Source organism: Lathyrus oleraceus, chromosome 7, assembly GCF_024323335.1.
Source record: "Lathyrus oleraceus cultivar Zhongwan6 chromosome 7, CAAS_Psat_ZW6_1.0, whole genome shotgun sequence".
NCBI lineage: Eukaryota > Viridiplantae > Streptophyta > Magnoliopsida > Fabales > Fabaceae > Lathyrus > Lathyrus oleraceus.
This window is the reverse complement of record NC_066585.1, coordinates 454,987,540-455,000,561: the sequence shown is the minus strand read 5'-3', so window position 1 is coordinate 455,000,561 and position 13,022 is coordinate 454,987,540.

Sequence of the window (13,022 nt, the reverse complement as noted above, 5' to 3'; positions counted from 1 at the left end):
GTAACTACTTCGGAAATGACCATCCTCACGGGAGGAGTTGCAGGAGTTGGAGAAGCTTGACTTTGTGCAGCGAGAACTGACTCCATCATGGAAGTCAGTCTGGAAATCTCTTCTTTCAAATCCCGGTTCTCTTTCTCAAGTTGTTCCATGATCTTCTGATGATTTGCTCGGGTGTTGTACCGGTGCGTCAGCTTGTCTTCAAAATAAATGAAGAGCAAAGAGTTAGACCACTGTATCGAGGAGCTCAGAACCAAAACCTGCTTATGCATATGATGTATGCAATGCTCGTGCATATAATTTTTTATTTTATTTTATTTTAATCAGAGGAACTTTATAAGGATCCACTTGCAAATGTTTTGAAAATATTGAACTTTTTGAGACGTATATGGAATACTCGTAGAAATATAATATTTAGAAACTTTTTACACCAAAGAAGTAGTACAGTTTCGGTAACCAAATACAATATAAGAGAAAAGGAGAATAATCATCCTATGGAGCCCTAGAAGCAATCATCTAAAGCCTTCGAGATGAGAAGATACGTCGCGCGAAGCCTCTTCACCTCTCTCCTAAGCTGCCTTCATGTCGGCCTTCTCCTTGGCGAGCTGATTATATCTCCTCTTCGAAAACCTGGACGAATGAGGAAGGAGAGAAGTAACCACATCATCACGCTCATCAATAACCTGATGCTCTAAAAACTCGATCACTGCATCCTTATCCTTAAGTTGCTGAAGAAGCTCCTCACGCTAACGAACCCAAGCGCGCGAATGGTCTTTGTCTCTCAACCCCTCTACTCCTTGATTAGGGAGGGTTGAAGGCCCAACCATAATCATAGGGGTAGGTCTCGGATATTCGTACGGCATGCGGTACTCAAGAGATCTCTTCCTCACCCAAGAGGTGTAAGGTTCCAAAGCAACACAATTCTTCGGACCAAGCTCATTCCTCCCTTTCCTATGAACCTTGCACCAGGCGCGGACCATCCTATCGTTCAAGTTTTGGGGATCTTTACCCTCTTGAAATAATAAGCCTTCCAACGAAATGTTGTTAGGTTTATCCTTTAAGGGGAACCCAATCTGACGGCGAGCCAAAGCGGGGTTGTAGTTAATTCCACCACATGTACCAAGAAGAGGTACATTGGAGAACTCACCATAAGAGTCAATAATCTGAACGCCATCACAAACACGATTAGACCAAGAGACATCATCATTAGTGAGAGACATAAGTCTCGTGGACCACCGTAGACATCCCTTGTTCTCCTTGAAGGCAAGCGTCTAAGGCTAGTGCGAAATAAACCACTTGTACAACAGAGGCAAACAATATACAATGGAACCACCGCCATTTGCATTCCTCATATGCAAAGAGAAATAAGTGTAACCCAACAGAGTCGAAACGGGATTAAGAGAAGAGAGAATCCTAATAGCATTCACATCCACGAAGTTGTCGATGTTGGGAAATAACATTATCCCATAGATGAGGAGTACAAATATGGCTTCAAAAGCTTCCTTACTCATGGCCTTCCCAAACAATGTAGCTTTGGCAATCAGAAACTCAGACGGAAGACCTTGAATTCCACCCTTGGTAGTCATATTGGCAATAATGTCAGATACCTCCACATGAAGCATGTCAGCAATCTTTTGAGAAGACGGAATCTTCTCCAAGCCACTGAATGGGAACTGGTCTAGAATAGGTATACCCACATGATAAGCGTACTCCTCTAGTGTAGGCAAAAGCTGGAAATCCGGAAAAGTAAAGCACCGATACAGAGGATCATAGAACTGCACCAACACACTCATCAGACCCTCATCCACCTTGGTAGAGAAAATAAATAGAAGCTTCCCATGGCGAGCTTTGAATTCCAAGGGCTCTAATACATAAGATGTCAGACGCCTTAACTCTTTCAAGTCGGGTTGTCTGAAATTGTACTTATTCGTATTCCTTCTTTGCTTATCCATGTCTAAAAATGTGCAAATAGACCTTTTAAGTTCCTTGTAAAATCTTTATTGTTGATGTCATGAATGAGAATGAATGCATGGATGCATGGATGCATGGATGCAACAAACACACTCAAGGATCAAGCAAGTCACACCACACAAAGGTCACGGGATGGCTCAAGTCATCATCAATATCAATCATCCATTTTGGTGGATTATAGTTTACACCTTATCAACACCCAAGTTCCATTGATATTGAGGATATACTAGAACGGATCGACCGCGAATCACGGGTTTATTGTAAGTCACGAGCATGGAGTCTCGGTTAAGAACCATCCAACAGGAGTGTATTATGGTTAAACCTGACTATCATGTTCTAAAAGGTTCCCATAGTCATCATCTTATCTTTCGGATATTATCGGATCGAACGACTAGTCGTCCTCCAAAAATATTCTCAAGAGGGACTCTTATGAGTGTAGTATCGCGTGACAATCGCATCAAGTCTTACACTTGAACGACCTTCGCACTACGTCCTAAAATAGGCCAAGATGAGCTAGGTATCTAAGGTCCTTGGTTTCTAGGGTTCCTATTAGAAAGAGTAATGTCTAACCACGACTACTCGTGTGACATTAGTGATCCCAATAAGACCTCCACCAAGTGAATGGACTCGCAAGTTAACTTGTTAAGGAATAACTTCACACAAGTCAACAAGACTATTCCATTCTCCTATCATAAGTGTACTCGAGTTCAGGTATAGAACTCATCTCACAAGAAACCACCAAGCATACAAGCAATTGATATATCAAGCAATTCATACATTACAAACAATACATTCATCCCAAATTTGCACAAAAATATGCCACAAATAAATATAAACATATAACACATACAAGCAAAAAGTAGGCTAAATCCATTGGAAGATTTTCCATCCCCAGCAGAGTCGCCACTTTTCTATAGCGGGGTTTTCGTTACTTTTAGGTTTATTGACTAAACCAAAAGTCAACATACAATTTGAGTCGCCACCGCACTTTTATTTGTCCAAAGGAAAGGCTAAAAAGCGAACAAAAGCCGAGTAAGAAGTTTTTCAAATAAAAAACTAATAAAAATGTCAGAGATCTAGGTAAGGGGGTTGGTTATGAAATGGAAAGGTTTTACGCACCCAAGACATCCTTAGTACTCTAAGGGAACCTCTTTTTGCAAATATGTGTTATAGGTTGGTATTTGTGAAAAGATTTATACAAAAGATTGGAGGGATGAGAAGAGAATAGATTATATTTACAAATTTTGTTGTTTGAATGGATGAACCCGTTTCCTACGTACTATCACCAAGGAGGATCAAAACCTCATAGTTCGGGGTAAAAATCTCAAAGATAGGTGAATTGATTTTAATCAAGAGCCTTAAGGTCTTTTGTCATCAAAGGGAGAAAACTCAACCTAGACGAACAATCCACCATTTCGGTAAAGTCCGAGGGAGCACTGGCAATCATATGCTCATATTAGAAAGAGCTCAAAGTCTTCAGAAAGATCTTTGTCATCTCCTTCTCCTACAAGGGTGGCACTATTTGAGCTGCCAATTCCCGCCACCTCTGGGCGTATTCCTTGAAGGTCTCCTTATCCTTCTGGGATGTCTCCCTCAACTGATCTCTGTCTAGAGCCATGTCCATGTTGTATTTATATCGTTTCACGAAAACCTCTCCTAGATCATTGAAAGTGCGAATGCTTGCACTCTCTAGCCCCATATACCAACGGAGTGCAACACCTGTCAGGCTATCTTGAAAGTAGTGAATCAGTAGTTGATCATTATCTGTTTGGGTCGATATCTTGCGGGCATACATCATAAGATGACTGAGCGGACACGTGTTTCCCTTGTACTTCTCAAAGTCAGGCACTTTGAATTTGACTGGGATTTTCACATTGGGCACTAAGAACAATTCAGCAGCACTCTTCCGAAATAGATCTTTGCCTCTCAGCATTTTCAGTTCCTTGCGCAGCTCAAGGAATTGATCTTTCATTTCATCCATCTTCTCATACACGTCCGGGCCTTCAGATGGCTCAGAATGATAGATGATGTCTTTAACTCGCGGCAAAGTGTGCACACGGGAGGTGGCACAGACAGGACCGGGCTAGATGCCGACATAGAAGCAAAAGTGGGAGCGAAACCCTCTGGTGCAAAGTTAGGTGGCATTCCCAAGGGAATCCAGCAGGCATATTAGGAGCGAAATAAGCGGTGGCAGTAGGCACTGTTGAGGTAACTACTTCGGAAATGACCGTCCTCGCGGGAGGAGTTGCAGGAGTTGGAGAAGCTTGACTTTGCGCAGCGAGAACTGACTCCATCATGGAAGTCAGTCTGGAAATCTCTTCTTTCAAATCCCAGTTCTCTTGCTCAAGTTGTTCCATGATCTTCTGATGATTCGCTTGGGTGTTGTACCGGTGCATCAGCTTGTCTTCAAATTAAATGAAGAGCAAAGAGTTACACCACTGTATCGAGGAGCTCGGAACCAAAACCTGCTTATGCATATGATGCATGCAATGCTCGTGCATATGATTTTTTTTTATTTTTTTTTAATCAGAGGAACTTTATAAGGATCCACTTGCAAATGTTTTGAAAATATTGAACTTTTTAAGACATATATGGAATACTCATAATAATATAATATTTGGAAACTTTTTATACCAAAGAAGTAGTACAGTTTCAGTAACCAAATACAATATAAGAGAAAAGGAGAATAATCATCCTATAGAGCCCTAGAAGCAATCGTCTAAAGCCTTCGAGATCAGAAGATACGTCGCACGAAGCCTCTTCACCTCTCTCTCATAAGCTGCCTCCATGTCGACCTTCTCCTTGGCGAGCTGATCATATCTCGTCTTCCAAAACCTGGACAAATGAGGAAGGAGAGAAGTAACCACATCATCAGGCTCATCAATAACCTGATGCTCTAAAAACTCGATCACTGCATCCTTATCCTTGAGCTGCTGAAGAAGCTCCTCACGCTCACGAACCCAAGCGCGCGAATGGTCTTCGTCTCTCAACCCCTCTACTCCTTGATTAGGGAGGGTTGAAGGCCCAACCATAATCATAGGGGTAGGTCTCGGATATTCGTACGGCATGCGGTACTCAAGAGCTCTCTTCCTCACCAAAGAGGTGTAAGGTTCCAAAGCAACACAGTTCTTCGGACCAAGCTCATTCCTCCCTTTCCTATGAACCTTGCACCAGGCGCGGACCATCCTATCCTTCATGTTTTTGGGATCTTTACCCTCTTGAAAGAATAAGCCTTCCAACGAAATGTTGTTAGGTTTACCCTTTAAGGGGAACCCAATCTGACGGCGAGCCAAAGCGGGGTTGTAGTTAATTCCACCACATGTACCAAGAAGAGGTACATTGGAGAACTCATCACAAGAGTCAATAAACTGAACGCCATCACAAACACGATTATACCAAGAGACATCATCATTAGTGAGAGATATAACTCTCGTGGACCACCATAGACATCCCTTGTTCTCCTTGAAGGCAAGCGTCTGAGGCAGGTGCGAAATAAACCACTTGTACAACAGAGGCAAACAACACACAATAGAACCACCGCCATTTGCATTCCTCATATGCAAAGAGAAATAAGTGTCACCCAACAGAGTCGAAACGGGATTAAGAGAAGAGAAAATCCTAATAGCGTTCACATCCACGAAGTTGTCGATGCTGGGAAATAACACTATCCCATAGATGAGGAGTACAAATATGGCTTCAAAAGCTTCCTTACTCAGGGCCTTCCCAAACAATGTAGCTTTGGCAATCAGAAACTCAGACGGGAGACCTTGAATTCCACCCTTGGTAGTCATATTGGCAACAATGTCAGATACCTCCACATGAAGCATGTCAGCAATCTTTTGAGAAGACGGAATCTTCTCCAAGCCACTGAATGGAAACTGGTCCAGAATAGGTATACCCACATGATAAGCGTACTCCTCTAGTGTAGGCAAAAGCTGGAAATCCAGAAAAGTAAAGCACCGATACAGAGGATCATAGAACTGCACCGACACACTAATCAGACCCTCATCCATCTTGGTAGAGAAAATAGATAGAAGCTTCCCATGGCGAGCTTTGAATTCCAAGGGCTCTAATACATAAGATGTCAGACGCCTTAACTCTTTCAAGTCGGGTTGTCTGAAACTGTACTTATTCGTATTCCTTCTTTGCTTATCCATGTCTAAAAATTTGCAAATAGACCTTTTAAGTTCCTTGTAAAATCTTTATTGTTGATGTCATGAATGCGAATGAATGCATGGATGCATGGATGCAACAAACACACTCAAGGATCAAGCAAGTCACACCACACAAAGGTCACGGGATGGCTCAAGTCATCATCAATATCAATCATCCATTTTGGTGGATTATGGCTTATACTTTATCAACACCCAAGTTCCATTGATATTGAGGATATACTAGAACGGATCGACCGCGAATCACGGGTTTATTGTAAGTCACGAGCATGGAGTCTCGGTTAAGAACCACCCAATAGGAGTGTATTATGGTTAAACCTGACGATCATGTTCTAACAGGTTCCCATAGTCATCATCTCATCTTTCTGATATTATCGGATAAAACGACTACTCATCCTCCAAAAATATTCTCAAGAGGGACTCTTATGAGTGTAGTATCGCGTAACAATCGCATCAAGTCTTACACTTGAACGACCTTCGCACTACGTCCTAAAATAGGCCAAGATGAGTTAGGTATCTAAGGTCCTTGGTTTCTAGGGTTCCTTTTGGAAAGAGTAATGCCTAACCACGACTACTCGTGTGACATTAGTGATCCCAATAATACCTCCACCAAGTGAATGGACTCGCAAGTTAACTTGTTAAGGAATAACTCTACACAAGTCAACAAGATTATTCCATTCTCCTATCATAAGTGCACTCGAGTTCGGGTATAGAACTCATCTCACAAGAAACCACTAAGCATACAAGCAATTGATATATCAAGCAATTCATACATTACAAATAATACATTCATCCCAAATTTGCACAAAAGTATGCCACAAATAAATATAAACATACAACACATACAAGCAAAAAGTAGGCTAAATCCACTGGAAGATTTTCCATCCCCAGCAGAGTCGCCACTTTTCTGTAGCTGGGTTTTCGTTACTTTTAGGTTTATTGACTAAACCAAAAGTCAACATACAATTCGAGTCGCCACCGCACTTTTATTTGTCCAAAGGAAAGGCTAAAAAGCGAACAAAAGTCGAGTAAGAAGTTTTTCAAATCAAAAACTAATAAAAATGTCAGAGATCTAGGTAAGGGGGTTGGTTATGAAATGGAAAGGTTTTACGCACCCAAAACATCCTTAGTACTCTAAGGGAACCTCTTTTTGCAAATATGTGTTGTAGGTTGGTATTTGTGAAAAGATTTATACAAAAGATTGGAGGGATGAGAAGAGAATATATTATATTTACAAATTTTGTTGTTTGAATGGATGAACCCATTGCATATGTATCATCACCAAGGAGGATCAAAACCTCGTAGTTCGGGGTAAAAATCTCAAAGATAGATGAATTGATTTTAATCAAGAGCCTTAAGGTCTTTTGTCATCAAAGGGAGAAAACTCAACCTAGACCAAAAATCCACCATGTGAGGAAGGCTTAAACAAGATAGTGAGGGGTTAAACCTATAATAAGCATGGAAGGCTTATAATCCAACACTAAGGATGAGGTGAGATTTACATCAATCACTATGATAACTTAAACCTATGACTAATTTTTTTGAAAAGGATTTAACAAGGTGGCCATTGGAACCACAAGACAACTTAAAATGGGTTGTATTTACAAGTTAGACTTATTTTCAAAATGAGGTCAAAGTTGGATTAATGTTTATTCACAATGAGTATTTATGAAAAGAGTTTGGAAAAAAGTCAAAGGCTTAAGGCCTAGGTTTCTAATTTGAAATAAAGTCAAAGTTTGAAAATGATTTTTTGGCTTGGTTAGAGTAAGGAGAAGAAGAGAAGGGATATTTCTAAAGCATACAAGGATAAGAGGGGAAAGATAAACCCTTGGAGTTCCTTTTCTTGAAGTCATAGAGATGACTCAAGATGCTCCTTTCCTTTGGATTTAGCACACAAACAAGAAATCAATAATTGAATTCAAGCTCCTAGGATCTCCATTTGGCTTGGCTCTTAACTTGGCTACTCATGATAATGGTCCTCTTTTCACAATCTCAAGATAGAATCCCTATCACACAAAAGCAAATATCAAAAATTTCACAACACAATAAAGGGAATGGACAAAGAATAAGTTTGGAGGAGAAGTCCTTTGAAGTCAACTTTGAGTTTTAGCATTGTAAAGGCATGAAGCCTAGTTGCTTTTCAATAAATTTTGCATTCTAAAGGCATGAGGCCTAGTTGCTCTTGAACTCCTTTAAGAATGGGTAAGCCCTAATTCTAATTCCTTTCTTCTTTTGCATTTGGTTCACTCAAAAACAAACACAAAGCAACACAAAATGGCAATATATATACACAATAATGGGCTCAAATGAGCAAAAGAAAAATGACATAAACATAAAATATATGCTCAAGTGAGCAAAGTGAAAATCAATATGAATAATGAGCAAGAAATAAATGACATTAAAAGTAAATGGCAAGAAATTAAATGCTCAAATTAAAGTTAGTAGTTAGTAAGGTTATGTTAGCTTGTCATAAGACAATGTAGCGCTATGTTAAGCAATCGTAAGTGGACTAATGTAGTAGTCACACCTATCTGAGGCCAGTCAATAAGAATATAGGAAAAGAACACAAGTTAGAGATCATGACTAGTAAGCCAAGCTCCATAAACTTGCCATGCCAAACAAAAGGGGAAGGGCCTTGTATTGACTTTTGGTTATTTGCTTGACCAAGAAGCAACCTATCTTGGACACAAAATAACTAACTTGATCATGGATCAAGTTGAGTTTGGTTTGGATCAAAGAAGGTTAAACTTCTCATTTGTCAAAACCAACTTCAAGACTTTAACTCATTGGTCATTGATGAAAAGAAAGGGATGAAGATGAAAGGGAGGGGAAAAGAAGACAACAATCAATTCCAATTGATCAAATGTGAATCAAACCAACATCAATCAACACCAAACAAAAAATAAATGAAGATAACAAGTCAAGAAGTTAACAATATTTTTTGGTATTTTTTGAATTAAAATAAAATGCAAATAAAAAATAAACAAATAAGATTGAACCTCAAATTCAATTCAAATCAACTTCAAAAAGTCCAATTAAATTCTCATAGGTTCAACATAGTCAAACAAGCTTTGACTAATTTTCTCACAATTTTTTGAAATCAGAAAGTATTTAACAAACAATTAAAACAAATAAAAATAGCATAATATGAATTAAATTCTCAAATATTCTCAAAACAATCAAGAAATTATTGAGACTATTTTTCATTGACTTATCATGATCCATAGATGCTATGAAAATATTTTTGGATTTTTTACAAGTCATAAAGTATTTTAAAATGAATTAAAAGCATTAAAAACCAAGTAATTCATAAAAAAATATCAAATGAAGTCACAAAAGTAATTAAAAATCATAATATGAAACTAGATTTTTCAAGAAATTTTTGGGAATTAGTCTCATATTTTTCTGACTTCAAATGAATTTTTTATGAAAAGAAAATGGAATAAACGGAAAATGCACAACCATCAGATGCGCTTCATTAATTGACGTGGTATAAGGCAATGGTCCAGATCTGAGGACACACGGTGCTCACAAGTCAAACGCGCCACATCCAACATTAAATGAAGGAATTACAATGGATGATCAAGATTAGATCGTGGCAAGGTGATCCAATGGCCAGGAAGTGACACACGTGGTGGTGGTGGTGGAAACCACCATCTTCTCCGGCGAAACAACAACTTCCGGCCACCAGTTGCAGAGAAATAAATTTTTATGAAAATGGAAAACAAGGACATGAAAATGAAGCTCGTGTGATGGAGATCATCACTGTACCATTGGATTTTCCTCAATCTTCCTATAGTGAGAGAAATGTGAAGGAGAAAATCATGGTGTTCATACTAATTGCTCATGAAATGAAGAATTGAAAGCACCAATGGCTTGCCTCAAGTGTGAGGACTTCAGAAAACCACAGAAACACAAGAAAACTACATTGAATTAAGAGATTCAGATCCAAAAAGTTTGAGAATAAACCTTTGAAATGATGCACTTCTGGCCACGAATTCTTCAAGATCCTTGCTCCTCTTTGATCTGTGAATGTAATGGAAGTGATAGGCTAAGGAATTTGGCTTTAAAACTCAGCTAATGATGCTGAATTTCAAGCTCGAAAAATTGAAGAAAAGTGATTAATTCCTTTGGTAATGGATATGGTTTTACTTCTGCAACACTTGGGATCTCCAAAAGGTTGAGAAATGAGGGAGATGCAGCCTCTATTTATAGCTGAATGTGACTGATCACACATTTCTCTCGTGTGCATGGAATTTGAATTTTGATGTGCATGGGCCTGTGTAAGCATATGGAAGGCCCAATGATGGATGAAAGAGATTCCTGAGTTCATGTGAAAAGCAATTGGACGTGTACATTGGATGGAATGTGCTTGCAATTCAAGTTATAACATGCAAATACCAAAATGCACATAAATGGAAACAAATTCAAAACTCACAAATGGTGACTCCAAAAGACTATTGTAGAAATGGTTGGAAAGCTCTTGAAATAAGGAACAAAAATCATGTTGGGCAAAAAATCATTTGGCATTTGCAAATTGATGAAAACTGGCTTGGAAAATCCAAGTACAAAACATATTTAAATCACTTTGAAAAATTTCACCAAAAGTAAGCTTAATCAAACCCCTCTGTTTTCATGATGCAAGCTTCAAATGAAAATATCTCCAACATAAAACTTGGAGATATTTTCAATATGGTCAATATAGGATCAAAGTTTGCATCATTTGGATTTTCTATGACAAAGTTATGGGCATTTGAAGTTGGGTACGTTTTCAAATTCTATGAATTAGGTCTAAGATGACCTACAATGTTTTGCATTATCAGATGTATTTATTTTAGGATTATGAAATTTTGTCCAACATAACATTTTAAGTAGGCATCTCAATATTTCCAATTCATTTGGTCTCACCTAAAAATCATAAAAATTAGGGAAGTTATGCCCTTGGTTAGTTGACCCAAAATTAGGGTTTTAGTCAAAATGACCTATAATGTTTTGAAATGAACGATGACCTTCCATGTTTAAAATGGACTTTTTATGAACATTAAAGTTGTTCATGTGGTTCTTATGAACATGTTTCATCTTGGGGTCATCTTCATTTGACAAGCATATCAAAAGTTATATCTCATTGGACCTCAGTTTAGTCAGATGACTTGACTGGTAAACTTTTCAAGGCCAAACTTCCAATCTTGATGAATAAATGATTGAGGACCCTCAAATATGTTCATATATGAATAAGATGATGAATGAAATAAATTCCCTTGATTAAATTTTATCAGAGGTTGAGGTTGCTTCATGGGCAAGGCATAGTCAAAGCATAGTGAAATTAGGGTTTCCTTGGGAAACAATCCTCAAGCCCTTTGGGTTATCTTGATCAAATTGGCAAATTGAGATACTTGGGAGACATATATGATGATTAGGAGCTTTGTGGACTATTGTCATGCTTTTTCTCATCTTCATCTAGCCATTTCATTGGGCTCATGAGCCTCCTAGGAGCATTGTGGAGCACATGATCACTTGAGCTTCAAAACAACAAGAGTTAGTGACATATTTTTGTGCTTTTGGTTAGTAATCAAATAATAAAAGCAATAAAACACAATAGAAGCATGCTTGGTGATCTCAAAACACTCAAACAAGTCCCAACCCTAGGGTTAAGGAGCCAAACATGCTATGATCCTTGAGGCAATGCACTTGTGCAATAACATGATGCCATGAGGGATCTTAGGGTCAAAATTATGGTCTTACACAGTATAACGCCATAATGGTGGACAATGGTCAAGAGGTTTCTTTACCAGTTACAGACTCCATGGTGAGTATAGTTGATATTGCGAAGGTGACCCGTAGTGGTCGTGTATTCGGTCCGGTCTTTCTGAAAGAGGTAGAAGATGATGTAGCAAGTAAGAAGGTAGAGATTCCAGTAGCGAATCCGGTTAGTACTTCAGTGTGTCAATCTGGCGAATCCAGTAAACTGAAGGCTAGTGATGATGATGAAGTCCTGAAGTTAATAAAAAGAAGTGAGTTTATTGTGGTGGAGCAACTACTCCAAACCCCGTCAAAGATTTCGGTGTTGTCTTTGTTAATGAATTCTGAGGCACATAGGGAGGCGTTGCAGAAAGTGCTCGAGCAAGCCTATGTTGAGCATGATGTGACTGTGGATCAGTTTGACCATATTATTTCTAACATCACTTCTTGCAATAATTTGAGTTTTTATGATGAAGAGCTTCCCGAGGAAGGCAAGAATCATAGTCTGGCACTCCATATTTCAATGAACTACAAGGAGGATGATATGTCCAACCTGTTGGTTGACATTGGGTCATCTTTGAACGTGCTTCCAAAGTCAACTCTGTTCATACTTTCTTATCAAGGCGCTCCGATGAGGTACAGTGGCGTGCTTGTCAAAGCGTTTGATGGTTTCCATAAAACCGTCATAGATGAAGTGGACTTTCTAGTTAAGTTAGGTCCGAGTGATTTCCAAATTACTTTCCAAGTGGTGGATATCCACCCGGCCTATAGCTGCTTGTTGGGAAGGCCATGGATTCATGAAGCTGGAGTAGTGACATCTACTCTACATCAGAAGCTTAAATTTGTGAAAAACGACAAACTTGTCGTTGTTGGTGGAGAAAATGTGCTATTAGTGAGCCATTTGTCGACCTATTATTACGTTGAAGCCGAGGAGGAGGGTGGAGCTCCGTTCCAAACCTTGACTATTGTTGATGAAGTAAAGAAAACTAGGGCACCCATGTCTTCTTTAAAGGATGCACAAAAGACTATTGAGGCTGGCAGTATTGATCAGTGGGGCCGAATGATAGAGATTGCAGAGAACAAGAATAGGGATGGATTGGGATTTCAACCAGGGTTGTTCAACATCAAAGCTAAAGTTATGCA